Source organism: Sinohyriopsis cumingii, chromosome 6, assembly GCF_028554795.1.
Source record: "Sinohyriopsis cumingii isolate HCF-2022 chromosome 6, ASM2855479v2, whole genome shotgun sequence".
Classification (NCBI taxonomy): Eukaryota; Metazoa; Mollusca; class Bivalvia; order Unionida; family Unionidae; genus Sinohyriopsis; species Sinohyriopsis cumingii.
The window spans coordinates 51,244,779-51,251,238 of record NC_142966.1 but is presented as its reverse complement, the minus strand read 5'-3'; the positions used below and the strand labels follow the sequence as shown (position 1 = coordinate 51,251,238).

At 33.7% G+C, this 6,460-nt stretch overlaps 1 long non-coding RNA gene across 1 annotated transcript; it reads left to right on the top strand.

The window, feature by feature from the left end:
* The first annotated feature begins 1,179 nt into the window (after nucleotides 1-1,179).
* On the top strand, nucleotides 1,180-4,799 carry LOC149796917 (uncharacterized). The gene is made up of 4 exons (XR_016421479.1): nucleotides 1,180-1,269; nucleotides 1,856-1,956; nucleotides 2,449-2,520; nucleotides 4,696-4,799. It is a non-coding gene; the product is annotated as an uncharacterized LOC149796917 (long non-coding RNA).
* The last annotated feature ends 1,661 nt before the right edge of the window (nucleotides 4,800-6,460 follow it).

The window sequence follows — 6,460 nt, the reverse complement described above, 5'->3', positions numbered from 1 at the left end:
AAGAAATAGTTTATTTCATGGATTTGTTCTCCCAAGGTGCTTTGTACCAGTAGGTGACCTGAATCATCAGAATTTAGTTCCTCGGGAATTTTGAACTGGAATAACATCGAGAGTTGTTTCAAGAAAGAGAGATGGGTTTTATTTGCAAGAAAATTTATTTTTGGTAGAGAGCGTTGTATTAAATGGCAAGGGCCGTAACAATCTCGTTTCCTGTGAGAAAGAGGTAGGGATAATCCAACTTGAACAACTTCCAGATTATTATTTGCTTAAAGACATAGCACTAAGATTAGGCTGCAGTTAAAGATCAAATTAGTAATAATTTATGGTAAAAGCAAGAAAAGTGTTAATATTAAAGCACAAGACAAGTGATAATATGGTAGACTGTTATTGCTCGAATTATAAATAACCACTGTTTCATGTGAAGTCATTAATGTTTCTTTGACTTATTGGCCGCGTGATCGCAGAGTGATTCGTCCGACATAGCGGAATGACACGTTGCTCTTAATAGTAATTTACAGTTACAGGTCTGCATATACCAGAAGTAAATGGCAACAATCAGTGTCTCAAAATGTAGAAAATCGGCTGAGTCCTAAGAAAATAGCCCACCTAGGTCAGTCAATCGCATTTCATGTCGGGTTCTTTAGGTTTTAGATGCTCTATGAATTTCTTCGTTAACCTGGTAGGGTTAGTTGTTTTATATTAGACTTATACGTTGGTGGCTTTTAATATAATATAGCATTATTGGCAACTTTAGCAATGTTATGATTCAAAGACACGTCAAGACAAAGATCTGTTCTTAGCTCCTTGTAAAGATCTAATAGAATAAACGCACCTATTGCATAATAATATTTAGACGATAATGTTTCTAATCCCTTAATTTGTTTTAAAAAACATTTGTCCCATAACCACGTCTTCGCATGTTGTTTTTATTTCAAATACTTTACTGCTGGTAAATGTTTCATCAGATACAAATAAGAACTGAATGACAGTTTTCAACATCAATTTGTTATTTGGAATGTGTAACTTAACTTATTATTTGCTCTTCGATTACATATTTATTAATCATTCTGAACAATAATTAAACAAGTTGCAATTTTAACAAATTCATAAATTTCTGCTGCTATGATTCTTTTTTCTTGTTACTCGATAGAGGCTGAGTGCTCTATTCCTTCTTTTTTAAGTCGTGCGAGGAGAACAATAACGTTCCTGGTAGATGTTCAAGATGTTGTAAGACTTCTTTCTGCAATAGTCATGGATGTGGTGACGATGGTAGGTTGTGACGTTTCCTTATTTCCTTCTTGTGCCTTAATCTCCATTTTATAATTAAATGCTACATCCATCCAAAATTATATTATGCAGACCGTAAATTGTGTTGCTTGTTGTAATTCATTTATATTGATAGATTCCTATTGAATTAAACACATTTTATGTTATTGACTAAAACAAGCAGAGGCTGTGTAATATTTATGGTGATCTCGATCATTCTATGGATTCAGCGCACATGGTTAACTGAAATTATTTTGTAAATGTTGACGTTTCATATTTTATCTCATTATTATTATTATCTGTCTCATTTATATATCTGTCTGTCTCTCTGTCTGTGTGTATGGTATGTTGCGTTATATTTCTTTTCGTACCATTATTCCATTATTTTTAAGTATGATGAATCTTGTTAGCTTCTAAAGATAGAACCGTTCCAGTGGCCTAGTGGTTAGAGCGCATATCATGACGGTTAAAATCTAAAACGGTGACTGTCTCAGTATTTAGCTGAACCTTTTTTTAAAGAAATTTTGTTAACGTTCGTTGACCCCTGATTATGAGAGATTGTTCAAAATTGCTACAACTCCACTTTTAGGATTCGGTAGCAATAACTCGAGAGGGCCTCTCTGTTATGACTGCCAACATTTAAGCCATCCGTCGGAGTGTCTCAATGTTGTGCAATGTGCGCATGGAGAGGTATGGTAAAAATGGCTGTTATGTGATGTAATTGCTCTAATCTTCGGGCTATTTATGATTAAATATTAAGAGAGGTTGTGTGTTGTAATAATTCTTATCTTCGCTTTCGAATAATTAACATATATGTCATTACCTATAACTTTTTCCTTAACAGCAGAAAATTAATTGATGTTCGTTTCTGTGTATATGCTGAAATATAAAGAAAGAAAAGAATGGAGAACACCATACGTTTATTAGGTTAAATATTGCATGAAAAAATAAACTGCAATCAGTGTTATATATAGCGTTGCTGATAAATATATTCATGCTAATTATTGTTTAAAAAAATGAATTACACGTTGTTTGGGATTAAGATTTACACATAATTCATAGTTTATTTTGCATATAAAATATTCCGATGATGCAAATATCAAAATGTTTTTAAAGTCATTATATCAATGAATATTTCTTTGTTATGTGCTAACATGTTGTGAACTTCTTTGCACATTATAGTTCTGCTACATCGAAGAACGTCTGTGGGGTGACAACGATAAAGTCTACTCGGTTGGATGTCGACCTAAATATGTAATATGTTATGAAATGTCTCTTTAGAACATACGTGTATTCAGTACATCTTTTCCATATCTTTAATATTCTATTCTTTTCACTATTTAATAACTGTTCTTTTACATATATGTTACAGTACAGCACAGATATGCCTATCCAAATGTGATATTTCTGCGGTTTGAAAAGTCGCTTTTATGCCACTATATACTAGAAATCAACACATAAATAACATCTATTAGACACGAAATGTATCTGCAGAAATATACGATAAATACTATGACATATTTGGCTGTTTTGCATGTTCTTTTATAGGATAAAAATATGCCTAGTATATCATTGAAAGCTATATCTTAACAAGCATCATATCTTCAACTGATATTTTAAATTTATGTGATGGACTCGAAACAAAATAACTGAATCTCCTATACCTATCACTGCTAGCTAAACTTTTGAGTAATATAAACTTTCTTTTCCCAACCCGAAACTCTATCGGTCACTTCTTTAGATCTAAACATTCTGAGAGAGAGAGAGAGAGAGAGAGAGAGAGAGAGAGAGAGAGAGAGAGAATTAATACGGTTAGGCTGATGGAATACGCACGCTCAGAAGTTTACGTGTAATCTACATTTCAAAGAATGAAACATGAGGCTGGACAAGTCAGTCTACATCTTCTTGAATGAAGACCTTTTTTTGTATATTGGAAGGGTATGCTGGGGAGGTTGGGTCTGGATTACATGGTTCGTCATTATATGACTCATATCACGATACAGAGTCCGGATTCGACATGCATTGTGTGTGTGTATGTATGTATATATATACAGACACACAGACAAATTAAAATATTATTAAAGCATGATGAATGATATTATGATATTTCATGAATTCATAAGGTTTTGAAGCGATTTTCAATTAAATGAACTGAAACTGGACAGTAGGTCGGATGTGCTTTGGTTGTGTGGAATTTAATTCCATTTGTTCAGCACATTATAGGCTATACATGATAGCTAGTATATTTGGTGGAGGAAGAACCCGGGATCACCATGGCAAGAACCACCGACCCACTAGAAGCTCCTAGCAAAGTGACCGAATACTCGAATCCACGCGAACAATGGGAATAATCTGTAAAGGCGAGTTCCTTAGATCATACCGCCGTGAGGGGCCTAGGTTGAGATGGGCGAACTTAACTTAATAAGAAGCTGTTTGATTGGCGATCTTCATAAAATCAGAAACTTTGTTTTATCTTTGACTTCGTGCCATTGTCTAACTAATGTGTGATCATGTTATACGTGATGTCAGTCTATAACCAACAAAGTATTATCACTCGAGTCGCAAGACTGATGCAATGCGTTGCGGAATCAAAATATCAGACTTAAAACAGTGAGCTCGATCCGTGTGCAATTTTAATACATTGCTCGTTATTTTTGTTATTCATTTACTTCATTTATGAGAGTGTGTAAATATGTTTATCTATGGGTGAGCGCTCATATCGTTTGGTTTGCGTATGAGTGGGAATTACTTGCTCCTAACGGTCAGTTGGATAGTAAATGTGGGTTTTGGATGGGTAATGGATATTGGATGACTAAGTGTTGGTTCTTGCAAAAAGCGTGCTGGATGGTAAATGTAGTTTCAAGGTAACATTTCCTGTAAGAGGTCATACCGACACATAACGTTAAACCTAAGGACATTTTTAAGATTAAATTTTCCCCTTTTCTCATACATGCTTCATCATGGAGTCCTGATGTTTAATTCCCCTCATGGCTATAACAACCCTTAATGTTAATTCAATTCTAATGTTAAACCTATGGGTTAATGTTAAATTATCTACGGATAGGTATATAATAATGAGCACCACTTTCTTGACATCAAATATTGTATTTAGTACCTCTTTAAATTTGCTCAAGGTGTATTTATAGAACGTTTCTAACCAATGATCCCTTAAATATTTCGTTATTTATCATTCCAGTAGCGACAGTTTACAGTAAACAGAAAGCTGAAGAACATAAAATGGTTATGTTAACATTTTAGGTACTTTGTTATAATTTTAGGGGTTTTGTTTTATATTGTCATTTAAACTATTGAACGTGGCACATTAGACTAAATTTCAATATTAGTCAACGTCATGTTTCATCTGGTTCAAACGGATCTCAATACATATCGCTTATATGTACATCATTTCATTTCTATTATTTTCCTCAGCATTGCCATTCAGCTTCTAGCTTCCTAAACCCCGACCACGCCATCATTGGACGATCTGTATCTACATGCAGCGAGTGCTGTGAAGGAGATTTCTGTAATACTAACTGCACCGTATTGGCATTGTCCCCTATCATAGGTGATCGCTCTCTCTCTCTCTCTCTCTCTCTCTCTCTCTCTCTCTCTCTCTCTCTAAAGTAATATACATAACAATAAAAGACATTTAATCAAAGAACGTTTCTCTATGTACGTACATAAGTCATTGCTTCCAATGAGAGAATGCTCCTTGACCATATTACAAAAATGACTCTAAGTTGGTGTTTATATTGATACATCAATCCTACTCTACGTTGGTGTTCATACTGATAAATCCATCCTATAAAACGTTGGTATTCATATCAATTCATCTGTACTACTCTACGTTGGTGTTCATATTGATTTATCAATCCTACTCTAAGTTGGTGTTTATATTGATACATCAATCCTACTCTACGTTGGTGTTGATATTGATACATCCATCCTACTCTACGTTGGTGTTCATACTGATAAATCCATCCTATTAAACGTTGGTATTCATATCATTCATCCGTACTACTCTACGTTGGTGTTCATATATATATATATATATATATATATATATATATATATATATATATATATATATATATATATATATATATATATATATATATATATATATATATATATATATATATATATATATATATATATATATATATCGTACTCTACGTTGGTGTAAAAATTGATGCATGAATCCTACTCTACATTGGTGTTGATATTGATACACCCATCCTACTCTACGTTGGTGTTGATATTCATACATCCATCCTGCTCTACGTTGGTGTTCGTATTGATTCATCAATCCCATTCTACGTTTGTGTTTATATTGATACATCCATCATACTCTACACTGCTGTTCACACTGATACATCCATCCTATTAAACGTCGGTGTTCATATTAATTGATCCGTAATACATTGGTGTTCATATATCCTACACTACATTGATGTTCACATTGATACATCAATCCTACTCTGTGTTGGTGTTCATACTGATTCATCCGTACTACTCTACGTTGGTGTTCATATTGATACATTAATCCTACCTATGTTGGGGTTTATATTGATACAACAAGCCTACTCTACGTTGGTGTCCATATTGATTCATCAATCCTACTCTTAGTTGGTGTTCATACTGAAACATCCATCATATCTTACGTTGGTCTTTATAATGATACATCCATCCTACTGTACGTTTGTATTCATATTGATACATCCATCCTACTCTGCGTTGGTGTTTATATTGATACATCAATCCTCCCAACGTTGGTGTTCATACTGATACATCCATCATATTAAACGTTGGTGTTCATATTAATATATCTATCCTACTCTATGTTGGTGTTTTCATTAGTACATCAAGGCTTCTCTGAGTTGGTGTTCATACTGAAACATCAATTATACTCTATGTTGGTGTTTATATTGGTACATCCATCCTACTCTGAGTTGGTGTTCATACTGAAACATCCATTATATCCTACGTTGGTCTTCATATTGATACATCAATCCTACACTATGTTGGTGTTTATATTGATACATCAATTCTACTCTGAGTTGGTGTTTATATTGATATATCAATCCTACTCTACTTTTGTGTTCATATTGATACATCAACCCTCCTTATTTTGGTGTTTATATTGTTACACCAATCCTACTCTATGCTGGTGTTAATATTGATACATCAATCC